At 36.5% G+C, this 22,622-nt stretch overlaps 1 long non-coding RNA gene across 1 annotated transcript; it reads right to left on the minus strand.

Moving 5' to 3' along the window:
- Positions 1–16,875: 16,875 nt before the first annotated feature.
- Positions 16,876–18,571, minus strand: LOC126611297 (uncharacterized). Its single transcript, XR_007618798.1, has 2 exons — positions 18,270–18,571; positions 16,876–17,204 (listed from the first exon to the last, which is right to left on the minus strand). It is a non-coding gene; the product is annotated as an uncharacterized LOC126611297 (long non-coding RNA).
- Between the last annotated feature and the right edge of the window lie 4,051 nt (positions 18,572–22,622).

Here is a 22,622-nt window from a genome sequence, read left to right on the forward strand (position 1 = left end):
CGTTCTAGTGGTAGGAGCCCTTCGTAGAAGTATTGCAAAAGCAATTCCTCATTCATCTGATGCTGTGGACAAGAAGCAACAAGTGATTTAAATCGTTCATAATATGTAGGAAAAGACTCACCTTCATCTTGTTGAATTCCACTTATTTTTTTACGAAGAAGAATGATGCGAGAAGTTGGGAAAAACTTCTCCAGAAACGCCCTCTTCATACTCTCCCAATATGTAACTGTATCGGGAGCCAACTCGTATAACCAATCCTTGGCTTTGTCCATTAAAGAGAATGGAAAAGCCTTCATCTTTAAAATACTTCCGTCAACGGTAACCGGAGTCATACTTGAGCACACCACTTCAAATTCTTTCAAATGTTTGTTCGGATCCTCCATGGACAGCCCATGGAACTTTGGAATGTGGTGGAGCAAACTTGACTTTAACTAGAACTCTTCAGTTTTACCTTGAGCAGCCATGGGATATTGGATACACAATGGTGCGGCATTATCCAAACCCGAGGCGGCAAGCTCCTTGAGCGTACGGTTGTCCATGGCTATACCTTGCTCTTCTTCACCCACTTGTGGCGTGGGCTTCTCTTCAACCTTAACTTCTTGCTCTTCTAATTCAGGCTCGGGACTAGGAGGATTAGACTCTTGCAATTTCTTTTTCCTTCTCAAAGTCCTCTCAAAATCACTGTCAAAGTCGGAGATATGCTCACGAACAGGTTGTGAGCTACAGGTCATAAACTAGTACCTAAAAACAAAGAAAACAAAACAAATCAGCAACTTAAACAGAAACTTAAACAAAATACAATAATTCGAAAGAAAACAATCAAAGAGATTAGCAAAGTTGCTAATCCCCGGCAACGGCGCCAAAAATTTGATGCGAAATATATAAGCACACAAATTAAACCCTCTTTTTATCAATTGTAGTAAAGTATGTAAGTAGGGATCGTTCTAGGCCGGGGATTAGGAGGGATTGCTAAATCACTTGGAAACTGACTTGAAAACGTAAAAACAAAGTTTAAAACACTAACTAGACTCAAAGAATGCAAAACTATACTTTAAAACACTAAAACAAACCAAAAGACTCAAAACAGCCCCTAAACACTCAAAACTACCTTAAACACACAATCTGGGCAATTTTGGGACTCTAACACAAACTTGGACGAATTTTGGTTTTCTAATGAACTAAAACACTTAAAAACATAATCTAAGACAAGTTTTAATTAATATGACTCAAAGAAATAAGATGGGGTTGATTTTGGATGAAAATAATTAAATTAAGACAAGAACAAAGTAAACAAATTCTTAGACAAATTTAAGTGAATCAAAACAGATTGTAAAATGAATTTGAATGAAACTTATGGATGGAAGGCTAGCTAGGAGGTTCTTCTCCACACATGTCACACTTGCATACAAAACGATTTCCAGTTGCTTTTCGATAAGCTATGAATACTCAACGCCCCAAATTAACCGTGAATTGCACTAATTAACCCTCAGTTTTTCCACAAGTTATTGGGTTGGATGATTGCATACGACAACCCAAAACATTCCCTACAAGTTCCCTACATGAATTGCATAATAGAGATACAAGCAAGAATCATTAAGTTCTATGAAAAACATAAGTATTGACGAGTCACTCGTTACTATGATTTGCATGAAACTTATGCCAAGAATTTACTTAACGTGGTTATGACTAGCAACCTTCACTACTTGTGAATATAAGTTCATAATGATTAGGTGAAACTCCCTTATATTCTAGCGTTAAATTCATGCAAGAAAATTAAGCGTGCACTCTCAACCAACATACACAAATCATTTTTTATACGATCGGATAAGTAAATTGAATTCACAACTTATGAATCACAACTGGATGTAATCAAATCATATTGCAAGTATGAACATGGTTTCGAATCACCCCCTAACTAAGAGGGATTTAGTTCCTCATACTCACAAAGCAAAGATACATAAAATTAGACATTAAAATCAAAGGAAAGAAAACACCTAAAATGCTCCAACTTGGGTAGCAAGTGCATCCAAGAATTCTCCTTTGCTTGCTTGCGGCAGATTGCTTTGTGGACGGATTTTTGGGTAGTTTTATGATGTAGAATGGATGGGGAATGGTATGGAAAGGTTTAGGGTAAGTGTGGAGGAGTGTTTGAGGGTTGGAGGGTGGTGGAGAGCTAGGCAAAGAGGGTGGAAGTGAAGGGAAAATTATGAGATTCTAGAATGGGATTTCATAATGACTATCATGCATATACAAATCAAAAATTTAATATACGAAAGCAGCGGAAGCATTTATAACATATTATCAAAGCTATAGTCATGCAAATCCCCTTCAAGGTTCATAGGTTTATATATAATGCATCAAAACAATTTTTAGAATCAAGAACAAAGTGAAGGTTAGTCTTATACCTCTTGATCTAGACTTAAGACCAAGGATGGACCACCTCCAAGGCCTTTGCTCCTTGAAATCCTTGAGCCTAGCTTCCCTCCTTGCCTCCTCCACTTTGTTACAATGAGTGCTACTAGGTTCTCTTCAAGTTCCCAAAGTAGGAAACCTTTAAAGATCCTCACCCACTAGTGTAGTGAGAAGGATGAAGGAATAACCAAAAGGGTGTAAGAGATGTTAGTAAAAACCCCCCTTTGGTGGCCGGCCTTTGTGGTTCAAGATGGCTATTTTCTTTTGCCTCTTTTGTTGTTCAAAACTCACAAAAACCCTAATGAACTTTATCTCTATAAAGTTGCTTATATAGACAAAAAAAAAAAAAACCTAGTCAACACTTGACTAAATATGTCACCTTTCCTCACCTAAAGTGGCCGGCCCCTTTGTGTTGTTTTTGGGCTTTGGGCTTTTGTTATTTCAAGTCATCCAATGCTTGAATAAAAGCCCAATGGGTTTAGGCCCAATGGGCCTAATTAAACCCGAACGTTTCTTTAAGCCCAAAACGATCTTTATCGCTTTTATGATTTCTTTAGACTTTTCTAAATTAATCACAACACATAATTAATCCAATTAATTGTTTCCATCATCCATTAGTTACTCACTACAATAGTGTATTGGTGAACAACCTTTTAGGTTCTAATTAGCAAGGCAGTGAGGTGATTGGCATTAATCCAATTGCTTATATTTAATTCAATCACTTAGTGAATTAAAACCTCATTTTAATTCACCTTTCTTCTTTGACGACTACATCTAATCATCTAGAAGAACTCACAAGCTATGAGTGACATCTAACCATATGTCATAGCTACCCAAGCTAATGTAGAAGTTTATTCGGAGAACCTAGTCAGTTGGAATTACAATGTAATTCAATCCTTCTCTAATACAATACTCTCAATCACATCATTAGGGTATGGATATATCATGTCAAACCCCTAATGTGATTATTCCTTCTTAGATGATCCAATTGAGTCGTTTAGGAACGCTTTCCTTTATTACACTCGATACTTCGGCCGAAGATTCCCGAATCATATCTTAGAGTATTCTTCCTCTCTTATCGAGGATTAGAGATTCCTTGTTGCGCATACACTTGCCTTCATGACTAAGTGGCTTAACCCCAATTATGCCGTGGACACCCTCGAATGGGGAGACTTTGACATAATCAAAGATTAAGTACTTAACCACAAGACAACGACGATGCCTCAGGTCTAAGGATTACTTACATCTTTCCAACCATTAGAGTTACTTGCTTGACATGTGAGTAGACCTCCATGCAAGTACTCCCGTTCGATTGTGTTCAGTGAACTCATTCCCTTAATGAGCACCTACATACTTGTCTTAGTGTCACAACACGAATGGGATGAGACTTTCCATCCTTCCAATTGAAGCAGACATAGTATGTACCGGTCTACGCATTGTCAGTATCCCTCCGACAATCCAATGACCAGGAACCTTTTTGGACATCTGTTTATGTGAAGAAGGTCTCTGTAGTCTAACATCATTAGATTACTTCTTCAATCGATCCATTGTCCATGGATTCACTATTCAGGACATATTTCGTTTATTGATATAGTCCTAATTAGTATCTTTGCCATTTGATGTATAAGAATCATCCATACATCGATTCATTTGTCCTGAAAGATTTCTTCCAAAGATTGACTTTCAGGGCATATTTCCAACAATCTCCCACTTGCACTAAAGTCAATCACTAGTGTATCTCATACATCTTGTCGAGAGAGTTGATGCTCGTAGGTTAACTTGGTTATGTATTAATCTCTTTTATTAAAAGGGATTTACTTATCAAATGTTTCCAAGACATTTGATGATGTCTCTTTAATGTGTTCGAATACTTTGATGAGACCTTGATTCCATGGCTTGAGCTATCGCCCCATTACGTCGTAGTACTCTACTAACGACCTTATGGTTTGGATTCAATCATGGGTTCTTAAAAGAACCCCTTTCATTCAAAACACCTTTTGAAGCAGTTTCTAAAACATATATATCTACATATATTTCGTTTGTATACTTTATACAAACTTTGCTTCAATCTTGAGACCATTGTAGTACAATACTAACAATTCATTCATATGATTAGTACTTCATCCAACATGAAGTTCCATTCGTTAAAATGGCTTATTTTTCACTTTGGTTAACAACCTAAGTGAATGCACGCTTCCAGAGTCCCACTCTGATGTTTCTTTCTTAAAGGCAATAATACTCTATCAGTTGCTTTGGTTCTGATCCTGGGATATAGTAATATCTTAAAGTGACAAACTCAGTGGTTTCTTCACCTTTGGATATCTACTTCACAAGTCAATACATGTGTCCCTTTTGTGATTTTATGACACATTCATTATAAGGGTTATAAAAGTGATTTCCTATCACATAGGAAAATGCTTTCTTAAATCTTCAACATTTGAGATTTAATTCCCATATAACATTATTGAGATAGCCTTGCTATATCAGTAATTCCAATTTCAAGTCTATACTTCAAAATTGACTGTGTCATGTTTTGTCATTTTCGAGTAACATCTATGTTTCATCAAGTCTATCAAATAGACTTTATTCACATCTTGTTGCTCAAATTATGACATCACTCCCACTGGCCTTGTTGTAACTTAGCATTCATTCAAAATTAACACTTATATTTTCTTGATTTGAATGCGTGTTGCTCCCACTAACTTGTCTTGGATCCATTGAGAATCATTGAGATCCATTAGCTTATTGATGATGTCTCAACAATTTTGAGACCATCAACAACCCTAGCTAACACAAGTTATTTAAACGAATCACATACAAAAGAATTCCTTCTAAAGTAATTCCTTTTGAATATGTGACTTGTTTTATCAAGTCTATTCATTTAATTATACGATGTCATACACCATACTACAAGTTTTAGTCATACTAAGACCTTTAATGTAGTCATATAAGAATTATCTAAGTCTTTAGTGGAAGCATGGCTCCTACCAAGGATATAGATTCTCAACCATTCCATCTAGGTGGTTGATATAATTCTCTATCAAAACTACATAGAGCAATATCGTTACATGAGATGTTGAATTTGGATTGTCTTGTTGTTAAACCATATGTTGTGACTCATTTTGAAACTTATTCCCTTTTGTTTCATCAACTTGTACATATGCTTTGTCATTAGCATGTTCTCATAAAAGAGAATGATGGACAACTCCCAACATATAACCATTTTATGCTAGGTTGACGAAACCAACATTCAAAGACTATTCTTTAAATGTTACACAACATAGAATTTTAACGTTTGAAGAGCTTGAGTCCTTTTAACAATTAAAATTATAAACTCTTAATAATAGTCAAGTACTATTATTCTTTAGACAACTATAAACCAATCACATTCAAGTTTATTTCCATTTTCACGCCTCCCACTATTTCTCATGACTTTAATGAGAAATCATTTCATACATTCAAAATGTATAAAATTGGATTATATTGGTAGAAGACATTGTGTAGTAGCTTTGAAACATTTCAAGCTTATTTGTTTCAATCTTCACTAAGTTTAATGTCTTGTTATTTAAGTGACTAAATTCTTTAAACCTTTTATAGATTTAGACACTTCTTTCTTGGTTTAATCACTAACACCATTGACATTTTAAAACAATTTTAAGAATGCCCAATTAATTGTTCAAAACTACTAATTGAATCAAGAGTAATCTTGATCATTGTGTTTCAAGTGATAACCATATAAGAAACGTTTTTCTTATTACTTATATCATTGTAATGTGATCTTCCTTTTCTTCAAGAAAGGATTCTCTAGACTTTTGTCAATTCATATAGAACTCATAAGTAGACAAATGGAACCAAATCTAAAGATTCATTGTATCCTTTTATGTCCTACATGTAAGATCTATCCATAATTGATAAATCTAAAGTTTGGTTTATCACATTACAATTAAGTAATATAACTCTTGTATCTCATCTAGGATACAACAAGACAATTTTCAATTCATAACACTACTTTAAGGAAATAGTATATTAAAAAGGCATACTTCACATTACATTAATATGATAGTTCAAACATTCATAATGTTTAATACAAAAGGTATTAGCTCTATACATTTAGAGACTAATATAAATGCCTTTATACATTTAGGCGCTAATAGTGGCCTTCCATCAAATGAAGCCATATAATTAGTTCTTAACAAAATAAGAAAGTTTAAAGACAATCTTTAAATGCCTAACAAACTTCCTAAGTAGTAAGCAAAAATCATAGTGGCCAAACCCTTCACCACATTTTCTTGCTTGTTCCTCTTCTACTTGGCTCCTCCACCTATATACAATTATACAAGTGATTAGCCCTTTATATCAAATATAAATATTTAGAAGATCTAACAATTAGAATTGAAGATAAGAACACAAACCATACCTTGTGGCTTGTCCTTAAGAGTTGCAAGGTATAACCTGCAATTCCTCTTCTAATGCCCCTCATTTCCACAGTGGTGGCAAGTCCCTTTGGGCTCCATTGCCTTCTTTTTCCTCACTCCTCCTTTCGGCTTAGGAGTGGGGGACTTCTTCTCCTTCCCTTTGCCTTTGCCTTGCGGCTTGGCCTTGGAAGAGGATGGCTTATTGTAGGCTACTGCAGCAGTCCCTACAACGTTCTCTTTCTTCATAGTCTTCTCGGCGGTTACTAACATGTTTAGTAACTCGGAGAGAGTGTTATCCATCTTATTCATGTTGTAGTTCATTACGAACTGCGAGAATGAATCAGAAAGAGAAGCCAATATGAAGTCCTGGGCTAATTCCCCGTCAAGTGGAGTACCTAGGTTCTCCAATTGTTCAATGAATCCTATCATCTTCAGTACATGTTGATGCACTGGAGCCCCCTTGACCATCTTGGTCTTCACAAGTTCACAGACAGTGCTAAAGCGACGGTTGCGCGTCCCTTCACCATATAACTCCGTAAGATGGAGTATTATGGAAGATGCACTGTCCATGCCCTCATGCTGTCTCTGTAGCTCCTCATTCATGGAAGCCAACAGATAACACTTAGCTTGTGTATCATCCTCAACGTGCTTGTCATACTTAGCACGTTCATCCTCAGTGGCGTCAGGGCCAAGAGGTATGTGAGGTGGAGCCTTGTCTAGTACGTAAACAATTTTCTCCAAGGTTAGGAGAATCTTGACATTACGATACCATGATGGGAAATTGTGCCCCTCTAGGCAATGTTTGTCGAGTATTTTCGCGAGTGTGCTTCCAACCATATCTATATACATAAACAAATAAAATAATTAGATTGATTGTTGTTTAAGTCAAACGATTTGGGTCTTTAAACCGAATGACACCACCCACCATTTTTGGCAAATTCCATATCCCCCATAATGGAATCCGGGAGATTTCAAAGAAAGCTCCTAGCGGGTTATGGGAGGCTCACTATTACCAAGCCCACCTCACGATGATACGATGTCGGCTAGCAACAATAATAATGAGAGGGTACAAGTACCCATTCACAACAACCTCTTGTGATTACCCATCTTTTTGGCCTCTAGAAAATAATACCTCACGATGATACGATGTTGGCATTATGTTTCTTAGTTAAGTTCTTTCCCACCATGCCGGTTTAGCTAGGGGTTCAAGCATGACCTCACGATGATACGATGTTGGCCATACTCGTTGCCTACCTTAACCTCATCAAATGTTTTAAATAAACTCCTCCTGAATATAAGCATGCACTTTGTCACTTCCCCATGATAGGGTGAAGGCGGTGTACAAGTCATAAACGCTTGGAGCCTACCATGGTGGAAGGCCACGAAAAAGTGTTCTAAGCACTTTTACGCTTACAACTTAATATTGTTTGTTTGAGGGATTTTAAGGTCTCATCAATTTTATTTATTTAATCACAATCAAATAAATTGTCCTATTATAACTACTAGTCCAAAGTTAATGAATTTAGTAGCATATAATATCCCCACTATTCGTTTTCATAAAACAAATCAATATCAAAACATTTTTCAAAATATTGGAGATATTTATATAACTACTAATTGTATTCATTATAGTCTAGTAGCGTATGATACTCCCACTATTTGTTTTGAGAAAAACAAATCAATATCAAAAACAAAATTTTCAAATATTGGAAGTAACTACTACTACTATGGTTTTTGCATTCCTTTGAAATTGGACTTTATAGTTATCTTAGGCTCTTGGATGACTATGGACTTATTAGGTTATTGCAACAACGAGCCATCATTGTTGAATATAAACTCGGGGAGGTTGTGTCAATTTAATTACGTGCTTATCAATCCAATTAAAACCATTTTAATTGAGCCATTAGAAATGTAAGACAATCATACATTGCTAATTTGGGCATTGGACCCTTTTAATCTTTAATCTCATGTCAAAACCCTCTTTTAGTTATGTCTCCTTACCAATAGTTAAAGAAACTCTAGTCTAGCACTAGAGGGAATCCACTAACGAATAGAGATTAAGAAGTAATAAGAATTACAAACCGATTTGTACAAATTCCTATAAATTACATATACTAAAAGGGGAGAGAAAGATTAACGTCAAACGTGACAAGGTCCAATTAAACAGTAATTAAAACACATTCCCAAGGTTCAAACAATTTGATTTTAGCGCCTTGTCAAATAGCTCAATTATCGTTTAAGGCATAAGTCCAAAGTCACCCATTTTATAACTACTTAAACACATTTAAATAATCATAATGGAATGCAACATAAACATTTAGATTTAGTGCATATGGGCATAATAGTATTATGAGTTTAAACAACTAACAAAATTAAAATCAAATATTTTAACTTTCTAGTTAGTAGGGGCCTAAATGTAAATATGAAAAGTTAGGGGTAAAACCGTAAATATTTCAAAGTAAATATCAACTTTTCAAAGATTACAAAATAGCCCCACAAGTGGATAAATCCACTAGGGAGGCCGGCCACATTAAGGGGATGGGAGTTCTCTTACACAATCTTACACAACATGCATTAAAAGCCACATTATGTAAGAAAAATTAAATTTTGCTTGTCACTTGGTTTTGCAATTAAAACTTAGGTGAGATGGGTGATGGAAATCCTCCTAGTCAAGTCTAGGGTTTTATAAAAGTTTTAATATGGTTATGGATGGTAAGAACATCATCCAAAACCATAAAACCATGCATGAAAACCAATTAAAACTATTTTCACCCAAAACCAAACCATGAACACCAAGAACAAAACCATGAACACAATATCAAGATTTGTACATTCTTGGTGATTTTTCAAACCCAAAAACAAAAGTGACAAGAACACTTCTTTTAAGATTTAATAGGATGTGTGAGTGGTTTACAATAAAACACAAACACAACCCAAAAAACACCCCCAAAACCGTGCCTACCCTTTTGAACAAAACCCCAAATTTTGTTCATGACTTATTCTTCATTCATGCATACAAAACAACTTTTACATGCATATCTTTTTCAACTCTTGATTTATATTTTTCAACCATTGAAAAACAAAAGACAAACATACTTTTAAATGAAGAAATAATTTGTCAAACTAGTTTTAAACTCATTTTTCATTCATGCATACAAAACATCTTTTGCATACATATCTTTCTCAACTTTTGACTAACATTTTTCAACTATTGAAAAACAAAAGATAAACATACTTTGAATGAAACAATAATATGTCATACATAACATTAATACCCATATGCATAAAATCCAAAAGGACACATTATATATAAACCATTGGCTCTGATACCAATTGAAGGGAAAATTATGAGATTCTAGAATGGGATTTCATAATGACTATCATGCATATACAAATAAAAAATTTAATATACGAAAGCAGCGGAAGCATTTATAACATATTATCAAAGCTATAGTCATGCAAATCCCCTTCAAGGTTCATAGGTTTATATATAATGCATCAAAACAATTTTTAGAATCAAGAACAAAGTGAAGGTTAGTCTTATACCTCTTGATCTAGACTTAAGACCAAAGATGGACCACCTCCAAGGCCTTTGCTCCTTGAAATCCTTGAGCCTAGCTTCCCTCCTTGCCTCCTCCACTTTGTTACAATGAGTGCTCCTAGGTTCTCTTCAAGTTCCCAAAGTAGGAAACCTCTAAAGATCCTCACCCACTAGTGTAGTGAGAAGGATGAAGGAATAACCAAAAGGGTGTAAGAGATGTTAGTAAAAACCCCCCTTTGGTGGCCGGCCTTTGTGGTTCAAGATGGCTATTTTCGTTTGCCTCTTTTGTTGTTCAAAACTCACAAAAACCCTAATGAACTTTATCTCTATAAAGTTGCTTATATAGACAAAAAAAAAAACCTAGTCAACACTTGACTAAATATCTCACCTTTCCTCACCTAAAGTGGCCGGCCCCTTTGTGTTGTTTTTGGGCTTTGGGCTTTTGTTATTTCAAGTCATCCAATGCTTGAATAAAAGCCCAATGGGTTTAGGCCCAATGGGCCTAATTAAACCCGAACGTTTCTTTAAGCCCAAAACGATCTTTATCGCTTTTATGATTTCTTTAGACTTTTCTAAATTAATCACAACACATAATTAATCCAATTAATTGTTTCCATCATCCATTAGTTACTCACTACAATAGTGTATTGGTGAACAACCTTTTAGGTTCTAATTAGCAAGGCAGTGAGGTGATTGACATTAATCCAATTGCTTATATTTAATTCAATCACTTAGTGAATTAAAACCTCATTTTAATTCACCTTTCTTCTTTGACGACTACATCTAATCATCTAGAAGAACTCACAAGCTATGAGTGACATCTAACCATATGTCATAGCTGCCCAAGCTAATGTAGAAGTTTATTCGGAGAACCTAGTCAGTTGGAATTACAATGTAATTCAATCCTTCTCTAATACAATACTCTCAATCACATCATTAGGGTATGGATATATCATGTCAAACCCCTAATGTGATTATTCCTTCTTATATGATCCAATTGAGTCGTTTAGGAACGTTTTCCTTTATTACGCTCGATACTTCGGCCGAAGATTCCCGAATCATATCTTAGAGTATTCTTCCTCTCTTATCGAGGATTAGAGATTCCTTGTTGCGCATACACTTGCCTTCATGACTAAGTGGCTTAACCCCAATTATGCCGTGGACACCCTCGAATGGGGAGACTTTGACATAATCAAAGATTAAGTACTTAACCACAAGACAACGACGATGCCTCAGGTCTAAGGATTACTTACATCTTTCCAACCATTAGAGTTACTTGCTTGACATGTGAGTAGACCTCCATGCAAGTACTCCCGTTCGATTGTGTTCAGTGAACTCATTCCCTTAATGAGCACCTACATACTTGTCTTAGTGTCACAACACGAATGGGATGAGACTTTCCATCCTTCCAATTGAAGCAGACATAGTATGTACCGGTCTACGCATTGTCAGTATCCCTCCGACAATCCAATGACCAGGAACCTTTTTGGACATCTGTTTATGTGAAGAAGGTCTCTGTAGTCTAACATCATTAGATTACTTCTTCAATCGATCCATTGTCCATGGATTCACTATTCAGGACATATTTCGTTTATTGAGATAGTCGTAATTAGTATCTTTGCCATTTGATGTATAAGAATCATCCATACATCGATTCATTTGTCCTGAAAGATTTCTTCCAAAGATTGACTTTCAGGGCATATTTCCAACAGGAAGAAGGTGGAGTGGCTGTTATGTTTTCTAGGCACTAGAATGGTGTTTTTGGGGTGTTTTGCTACCTAGGGTGAGTATGGACGAATTTCTGTGATGAATGGTGAATATGAGAGTGTGAACCCTTTGCCAAGGGGTGTAAACATGTATATATAGGCCCTAAAAACCTTAGAGAATCAGGTTAGGCTAGGGAGAATGCACGGCAAAGAGTGTATGTGGTGTGCAATGGTCCAAGGGTGAAAATGAAGTGATGATGCAAAGTGTGAAGGGTAAAATGGAGTGGTCTTGTAGCTAGGGGGCATGAATGATTGTGTACATTGCATAGAGATGGAAAGGGAGGTGAAAATGTGTCAATAAATGGGTCAAAGGTGCAGCAACATGTGGTACACAAGGCATGGGATTCCAAATGTGAATGATGGAGCATCAATTGGTGCATGTTATGGTTGTGAAAGTTGTATAAAATTTTGTGGGTGAAGGGAACAAGAGGTATCAAGCAATTAAGTGTAATAATTAAATGAATTGAAGCATGAAATCAGAAATTATGTAGGGGACAAGAGTGATCAAGCATGGCATGAGAATCCAAAGGGAATTCTATGTTGTTTTGCATGGCAATGAAGGCAAGTTGGGGTGACAAATTTTTGGGTTGAGTTCTTCATCTTTTGGACCATAATTCTTCACATTCTTGGCCTCTTTAGTTCTCAAATTCGTCCATCCACTTTGGCCCAAATATGTGACATGCATTCCAAGCTCCATTTTGCTCCAAAATGCTCCAAAATGCATCTTCTTGCCTACTTTGTCCATAAAATCTGAAAACACACGAAAATGACTTTAAACATTAAAATAACTAAGGAAACACGACATAAATGCACAAGAACAAGCCAACTAAGTCGCATAAATATGCTCCTATCAATTTCCTTTTTAATTTTATTCTAATTATACCTGTATAGAATGAGATTGTTACTCTTGTACACCAAGAATATACGTTGTATGTATTAATATAAGCCGTTGTACTATGCATAAAATCATTAAGAATATATTTTCTATATTAGGGGTTAGAGTGTCAATTCAAAGAAAAATTTTAAGTGGAATTTGTTTGGTGAAAAAATTCAGTAGAAGCTAATGTGCCCTCACTTCATATAAAAAAATTATTTATTTTTACACGTAAGACGTCGATAAAATTATATTTAACAAAGCACTTCAAACTCAGTAATTTAGAAACATGGAAAAACTAATTTATTTTGTATCGAGAGAAGGAAACAAAAAAACTTCAGGCTTACAAGTAGATAGATTATGAGTTTTGTTTTCCATCTAAACTTTTAAAGTGTTTTTGTATAAATCGTGACGTGTTTTTTTTTTTTTTCGTTATTTACTAACCTCGTCAATATAAGACTAAAAAAATAATGATATTTTTGAGTCTTTAAGGATATGTATAAGTAATGAATGGACACCAAATTAAACCTTTTGATGACACGTCATATGATTTGCAAATTTGGTCTAAAAATTTATTCTACGCATTACCCTTTGTTGAAGATTAGACTTGAATTATAATGAATGTTTTAAAATAGCAACCTACATGGTTACTACCTAATAATTAAAAATAAATTAACAACCAAACAAAATTTTGTAAAATTTTTAACAAATAAACATGCACATAGCATTTCGAACTTAGGACCTCTCGTCCTAATTTTAAATACAAAAATCATTGCTTCTAATCAAACTTCTGATCATTTAGCCAAATTTTATAAATTTATACTGTTATGAAAGGAAATTTGTAAAAATTGGAATTTAAATAAGCACACATGGTGTTTTGAACCCAAGATCTCCCCATTAATTTCAAACAACAAAATCACCAGTTCTAGTTAAATTTCTTTGTCATTAAACCAAATTTTATAAATTTATACTCTTATGAAAATGTATATAAATATGTCACACTAATAATTTTGGTGCCCTTAATTTTTTTGGGCCCCGAACAATCGCCCTGCCCTCATTGGGCGTGGGCTGGCCCTCATACCACGTTTTCATGACATGAAATCTCATCGGCAACAATTATAACTTGTTTGTATTGATAAATTACAAGATATTAATATTGTCTACTATCTAAAAGGATTTAGTTGTCTACATTTTTTTAAACTTTTACGTTTTTAAAATTTGCCATCCACCCGTCAATTCCTGGCTTCGCCACTGAAACTGAATGAACTGATACCGACCGTTAACATCTTTGCTGAAATTATTCTCATTTTTCGTTGACTGTATTTTTAACTATAATAATTTCTACGATAAGCAACTTGGCTTGACTGCAAAATTGTACAACTTCATTCGTTTCCTATGGCCCAATGAAGCACCTACTGGGGAGCTGCAGTGAGCGTAATAGCAAATGGTTTACAAGAAGTGGTATACATCTTTCAGCGCAAGCGATGATTAAGTTAAAGCTGTTCCTCTAAGTAGTCAAAAGCATATACAACCTTGTCCGAATACAATTTAGATCAGTTGTGGAACAGTATAATAGAATAGTTGTTTGCTTTCCCTCATGTTGTTTGCCTGACACTGCGATCGTCATTCTTGTCGAATAAGACTTGGCAAAATTGCATTCACTGACAAAGACAAACTTGTAAACACGATCGAATATGGCAACATTTTTGGAATGGCTATGAAGTTAAATATGTTTCGCGGTTTGGTTTCATCAGTATGTGATTTTTTCTTGTTTTGTTTTTTATCATATGCAGGCACATCGGTCTCGAATCCTTTACAAAGTGTTGAGGCAAGGCCAGCCCTGAGAATTTGGGGCCCTAGGCGAGCCTTCGAAGTAGGGCCGTAAAGTTCTTTGACCTCCGGTTCTTTGTACATTGATATGTTTAAAAAAGAATTCGCTAAATACATAATAAAAAATTATTTCTACATCAAAATATCATTAAAAGTTAATATCAAAAGAAGACTCTCATGTTTTTAGACGTAAATGTTCTAAATGTTTACAGTCAGGAGTGTAAGGTTGAGAGTGAAGAACAATAAAACATGATGATCAAGAGAGTAAAGAACAATAAAACGTGATGATCAAGGCGTTTTTTTTTTCTTTCTAAAATTCACATCACACTAACAAATCAAATATTAAAATAATCCATTGAATAATAAGTTAGTGAAAAGAAAAATATAAATTCAAAGCTTTTATTACGTTGAAATTTGATACCAAGCGGAATAACCTGCACGTAAAAATCTATATATGTGCTTGTCTGACTAGTCAGCAACACCAATCAACTAAGATCAGATGTGTTAGTTTAATAACGACGGAAGCAATCAATTTAAAGACTTTGAATTATTGAAAAGTTCCTAATCTGCTAAGATCCAGTTTAGTACAAATTCAAACACTAATTAACTTAGGTGCAAGGACAGGCCATGGTGATCGCATCTCCCATACAAATTTTGAGATATAAAAGATGAGAAAAACAATAATCAACACAGGATGTTTTTGGCCAGAAAAAACCCACTTCTGGGTTTAAAAAAAAAAAAACCGGGGACTCTCCACTGATTCCAATCCACTAGTGTAAACAAGATTAATACAAAGTATCTACACAAGCTCAATTCTTAGATGCCAATCTTCAAAGTAGCTTATACCAATGTGCAACCTTATCTTACACGAGATTGACTCATTCGGTCTTCACAAAGTGACAGCTCCTCCTGAGCTCATCACTTTGTGGCACCGAGAACCAACACGATCGATGCAAATGATATGAAATCTGGATTTAAAATCAATCAGTTTCTCCAATCAAACACTTGAAGGAAGAAACTAACAATAATCCAAAATTTGATCTAATCGAGAAATTTGACTCATAAAGCTAGATCCAGAACACAATACAAAACAAAACAGGTGAACCAATGCAACCTAGATACACAAAGATCTTAGGGTTGTAATGCATGAGAACGGTTTCGTGACTGGGCAACTAAGAGAGGAAGCACTAAGCTCAGACCCACTCTTTGACAAATGAAAATGTTCTAGCCAAACAAACAAATAAGCCAACTAGGGTTTTATCATGAGGGCTGCCAGATTTCTATCCCCACAAGGACAAATAACACTTTTCAATACAAAGCTTAATTTAAGAAAATCTAAGGTTGAGATTTTAACCTCAGACAAAGCTATCAGAAAGCCTATGTGGGTTGTCTTAAAAAGTGTGTCCAGACAACTGGACAGTAGAGAGAATTTTTTACTAGACAACATGACTAAACAAAGTGAACTCAAATTTATGCATGGAATGTACATGAATGATCAAACTTTTTGTGATGATGGATTGCCTTCGACCAGTGCCTTTGAACATAATATCCAGCAAGATGAACCCATACTAGAGTTGTAAAACCAAAGGCTATCTACGAGCATGTGTGGTATCATTTACAACTTTTGACAAGGAAAGCCAAATAATTAAAACTAGACTTCATAATCTCCCATTTTGGCTTTCCTTGACAAAATATTCCCAAAATCTATAACTAGAATAACAGAATCCCACACTCACGAGAACATCAATCAACAGAAGAAGACCAAGTAACAACTCTTGCAAAAGAACATTTCTTGACAAGAAACAAGTGAAATTTTATTATGAATTACGAAATAGAATATGTGAAACCACCATTTACACAACGTGCACAAAGTTTTGCAATGTTTTCTCCCCCATTTTGTCATGACAAGAGAAAGTAAGTAAAAGCGGAGACAATAAAACAGCATTAAGGCATGACATGATAACCATAAGTAAAGGACCAGAAAAACTTTTGAGTTATGAAATCATAAAATGATTCCATAACAATAAAGCACCATACTAACAAAGAAGGTATAATTCTCTGTACCAAATCATTCCACAACATAATTTAAAGTAAAAATAGATGTTCAGGGTCCCAAATTGGCAATACCAATAAAAAGGACATAATAACAACACAGGAAAAGAGTTTCAAGATACATGAGTGTCACAAATGTTCAAGGACATGATTTATGAAATCCCCTAAAATATATGCCCCCCCCCCCGTTAACTACAGTCCCTCATGATACTAGAACTCCTTAGATTGAGATGAGCCAGTTGAATGGAGAAGAGAACCGGTAGTAGTAATTTCCTTACTAGGATTCTCTTCAGGGTCTTCTTCTGTGATGCTGACTGCATCATCCACATCATCAAAATAAGTAAAACAGATATGCTTGGCCATGAGTATAGGAGAAGAGAGGTTAACACTAGCATCCGAGGCAACACTTTTTCCCTTAACAGCATAAACTGCTGCCACTTGTGCAATTACATTCTTAGAGCACCCAAGGGAGATGACAGATAAATAAGATGGAGACCGAGGAAAATTAAGCATTGAACGTACATGAACTAACTTAGGGGGACGCATACGAGGCTCGAGCACCAAAGAGGATGAATTCAGAGAAGATTGACTAGCAGAGGAACATGGGACTGACTAACATGAGTTGATGAGATAGAATGACTCATTGACTATTTAAACTCAATGAATTGTTGCCTAAGAGACTGAAGCTCAGACTCTAAAAAAGCAATTTTCCTATTGTGAGAGGTAATAGGCGGAGGAGCGGGACAAGGGGCACCATGAACAACGACATGCATCACATTGCTTAGGTCCAAAATGCCTTTATTAAGAACTTTGGTGGATCTGGGGAAGAGGTTATTAGGATAAGTGGGAACACCAGCTTTTTCACACAGCTGAGTTATTAAACAAGGATCAACAATTGATCATCATTGCTATTTACTAGGATGATCAGTTTTGGACAAGATGAACTTAAAGATAATGTACCCAAAAAGAACTACTGACCCCGACAACATGGCAAATAGCATCCTAACGGACTCAAGAGTTGGGTTACCATTGTTTGATGAACCTAAAGCATTTATATGAATGAAATCTAACCAAATCCTATAAAAAGGTTTTAGACGTGATTTGGAGGCTTGACCTTTAACCAAGGGAATAAACGAATCTAAATAGGTTTCACGATGTTATGCATTCATGTCATAATGACAAACGACAGTGCTAAAGGCATATATATCAGAAGCAGAAGATATATTAAGTCCAAGATTTGAGCATACGACAGATAGGTTAAAAGGGACATTTATACCTCTAACATAAACTACCTTACCAGACTCAGAAAATTTCTAAGAGACATTGGAGTAAAACTCTTGAACAATTGAAAGATTAAAATTTGACGGATGAGAGTTTACCTTTTGCAGCTTGCATTTCTCCACTAGGTTGTGGGAGCAAATAGCATCCGCCAGGGAAAAGTCATCCTAAATGATTCTTTGTTCAGGAACCACATGATGAGCAACCATGATCTTGAAGAAATTATTTGCATGAGTCATAGAAAAAATGCGAGGAGAACCCTCGGATGAGGCATTCGACGGGATCCTTGCCGACTTCGAACAAGTGGTGTGATGAGGAATCGAAGACTGAGTTTCTCGGCATGGTTAGCTAGATTTCTGGTGAAAGAGAATTGGAAAGAGAAAGAGAGAGATTTTTGAAAACCTTCAAGGACAGTTAGAGGATAATGGTCAAAACCTAGATAGGTTAAAAGAAGTTGATATTATGAAGATATCTGAGCCATTCATCAACAACCAACGGACAAGATGAAATAATTAAAACAAAAATTCAATGATAGAAATGCCCTTTCTAAACCTTATAACATTGACGAGACCAGACAACCAGTCAGAACACACAAGTGAATAATTTATAGAGTGATTGGGACCTGAAAAATACACCCAGATGGTAGCTAGACTAGCCTCAACAAAAACTTTAAACAACAGGAGATTGATCTTGGCACCATTTAAACAACAACCAAGCATATATTTCTCAACAAAAATAAATAAATAAATAAAATTAGTGAACATCTTCAATAACAATGCTTCCCAAAAGATGAACCTAAGATAAATATGGACTCAAAATGAAACATGCAATGTGTTGATGCACAAAATCAATGAGGACTTTGGTACAATAGAAAATGTTAAGTTTGTGACATTCGCTAGATTGCTCCGGTCACTAGTGTGGATAAGTATGTAAATGGATAGAGACAGGGAAGCAAACACAAGATGTACGTGGTTCACCCAGATTGGCTACGTCCACGGAGTAGAGGAGTTCTCATTAATTATGAAGGGTTTACACAAGTACATAGGTTCAAGCTCTCCTTTAGTGAGTACTAGTGAATGATTTAGTACAAATGACATTAGGAAATATTATGGGAGAATGATCTCTATTTATAGAAGAGAGTTTATAGTTTAATTCTAACATTGACACGTGTCGCGCTGTTATTGGCTTCTGATGTCGACACGTGTCGTGTTGTGATTGGCTTCTGATGTCGACACGTGTCGCACTGTGATTGGCTTCCTGGTTGGAGGGAAACTCTTCTGGGTCCTTGATGGTGTAACATTAACCGGTGCTTAGTAGTTACAGGATTGGTCAAGTATGGTACAAATAGTGCTCTCCTAAGTTCCCGAGTGAGGGAAGCTCTTCGGTTGGGTACTTGCAAGATCCAAGCCATTGAGTAATCACGAAACTTCTAAGTACCGAAGTGTGGTATCATTTTCACTTGCCTTATTTGTCTTATATGTAGATGTGGCTTCTTCTCTGGAAGTACTTTTCCTCTATCCAGAGGTGGTATCTTTAACCGATGAAGATGCACAAGGTAATGTATTAATTTCACTTGAAGCTTACTTATAGTTTCAGGCTTGGTCAAGTGCGATACAAACCCTATAGTAGGAGTCCCCCAAGTCGCCGAGCTAGGAGATTTGCCGAAGGAGGTAATAGACAAGGTAAACAATCAAACTTCCAAGCAAGTAACCTAGATCAGAGGTTCGACTTCGGCTTCCGGTTGATTGTTCTTCTTCTCCTTGTGTCGTAAATAGCAACAAGATAAGGAAAAACAAATGGAGAAGAGATGATATGAGATACTTTTGCTTTTGAAGAAGTAACTTTCCATAGGCTTATTCTTGAACTGGGCTAAAGGGTTTTCTGGTTTCCTCTAGAGTATAAGGCCGACTCAAGAATTTGATGGTCAAAATAAGTCAATCAAATCTAGAGTACATTCGACCTTGATGATATGGGATACTTTTGCTGTTAGCAAAGTAGTGGATGTATCGGCACGTGCTCTGTTACGCTTGTCTCCACATGCTTCCTTGTATCCTTCTCACTTGCCCTATCTGTTCCTCAGGCAGATGTGGTATCTCCATTAGAAGCGTAAGATGTAGAAGATGAGTACTCGGGAGCAATGCCAGGTAAGTAATCAGGTAAGGGGTTCTAGGCAGTCAGTTCCTGACTGGAAGCTTGATTCCAAGTGCTGATTGATTGCTCTCTTTCTCCTTGTTTTGTAGGTAAGAACAAGGCCAAAGGAAAAAACAAGGAAAAAACATGATATGGGATACTCTTGCTTTTAACCCTGATGATATGAGATACTCTTGCTCTGGTGTGGCCTGTTTGCAAAGGTATTATCGAAAGGAAAAGAAGCTGAGTATTTCAAGAGATTGCTGAAAGTGCCCTCTCAGATGTGAAGAAAAGTTGAGCATTTTTTTTATTTGCAGGTCTATCAGGTTGTGGAGGATGAAGGTTGACGTATATATGAATTGTCCCAACAGCGAGGGGTGACGCTGTTCCTTTACCCTTCTCGGTCATAGCAATGTTGTGAGAGCTGCAAGATTCACGTGTTTTAACTTTGTCAGAGCACTTTGAAAAAATGGTCTGTGGTATCTGAAAAGATGATGTTGCGTGTGAAGATTGCAGACAAGCTTTAGCCAAGGAAATCTAGCTCTCAAAGTTCAGAGAGCGGTGCCTCTTCGGTTTTCTAACAAGTAATCCTGTTGGGGATCTGACTCTCGAGATTCGGAGAACAGTGCTGCCTTTTTTATTTTTAAGAAAGCAATCCTGTTGGGAGTCTGGCTCATGAGATTCGGAGAGTGGTGTCTTTTCGATTTCTGAGCAAGTAATCCTGTTGGGAGTCTGGTTCTCGAGATTCGGAGAGATGTGCCTTTTGTATTTTTGAGCAAGTAATCCTGTTGGGAGTTTGGCTCTTGAGATTCGAAGAGATGTGCCTCTTTGATTTTTGAGCAAGTAATCATGTTGGGAGTCTGACTCTCAAGATTCGGAGGGCGGTGCCTCTTCGATTTTTGAGCAAGTAATCCTGTTAGGAGTCTGGCTCTCGAGATTCGGAGAGTTGTGCCTTTTCGATTTTTGAGTAAGTAATCCTGTTGGGAGTCTGGCTCTCAAGATTCGTAGAGCTGTGCCTCTTCGATTTTTTAGCAAGCAATGGGCGTGTTTTCTCGAATGTGAGTAAAGGTTGTACATTTTTTGCCAGTCTGCCTTGCCACGGAGCACAGAGGTTGACACACATAGAGACTTTCCTGTTATCAAGCAGTGGTGCTGTTCCTTTACCCTTGTGGGTAATAGTAGGGTAGCTGGACCTTCAAAATTTATGTGTCTAAACTTTGTCAGAGATCTGTGGCAAAGTTATCTGTGGTACCCAAGGAACTGATGTTGCGTGTGGGGATTGTCGACATATTTTACTCAGAAAAATCTCCTTCTCAAAATCTGGAGAGTGGTGCCTCTTTAATTTTTGAACCAACAGCCCTGTTGCCCTTTCTTTTATAGGGGCACGAATTGTGTGCAAGAAGTACGTTCATAGAGTTATTGCTTGTAGGAGTTTTCCCCTTATTTTTGTACTTCAGAGATTTAGTGCACCTCATTTCTCCTTCATCATTTCAAAGAATGTCTGGCCCATCCGACCGTCGTTTTGACTTGAACTTTGGTGAAGAGGCAACCATGCCCTCTCAAGACAACATATGGCGCCCATCCTTTTTATCCCCTACTGGTCCTCTTACCGTTGAGGATTCTGTGATGAAGAATAATATGATAGTTGCGGTGGTGGTCAGGAATCTTCTCACTCCCAAAGATAACAGACTACTTTCCAAACGGTCTGATGAATTGGTTATTAAGGATTCTCTGGCTCTCAGTGTTCGGTGTGTAGGTTCTGTGTTTAATATGGCCCAACGCCTATTTGCACGAACCCTCCAAGTTGAATCATTGGCGACTGAACTGATAAGTCTCAAACAGGATATCAGAGGGCTCAAGCATGAGAATAAACAGTTGTACAGGCTTGCACATAACTATGCTACAAACATAAAGATGAAGCTTGATCAGCTGCAGGAATCTGATGATCAGATTTTACTTGATCACCAAAGGTTTGTGGGTTTGTTCCAAAGGAATTTATTGCCTTCGTCTTCTGGGGTTGTACCGCGTACTGAAGCTTCAAATAATCAACTTTCGGTGCCTCCTCCTTCTGGGGTTCTGCCCAGTACTGAGGCTCCGAATGATCATCCTCCGGTGCCTCCCCTTCTTGGGGCTCTGCCGACTGTTGAGATTTCTCCTGAGCAACCTTTGTGAAGGCTCTCTCTTGTTTGTTTATTTTGATTTATGTATATTTACATATTTGTAACTTATCGGAGATATCAATAAATAATCTTTGCTTCATTTCAACGTATTGTGTTAAATACACCAATGCCTCCTTCACTAAGTTCTTTGAATTTTTTTTTGTT

The sequence above is a fragment of the Malus sylvestris genome, chromosome 2 (genome assembly GCF_916048215.2).
Source record: "Malus sylvestris chromosome 2, drMalSylv7.2, whole genome shotgun sequence".
NCBI classification, from domain to species: Eukaryota; Viridiplantae; Streptophyta; class Magnoliopsida; order Rosales; family Rosaceae; genus Malus; species Malus sylvestris.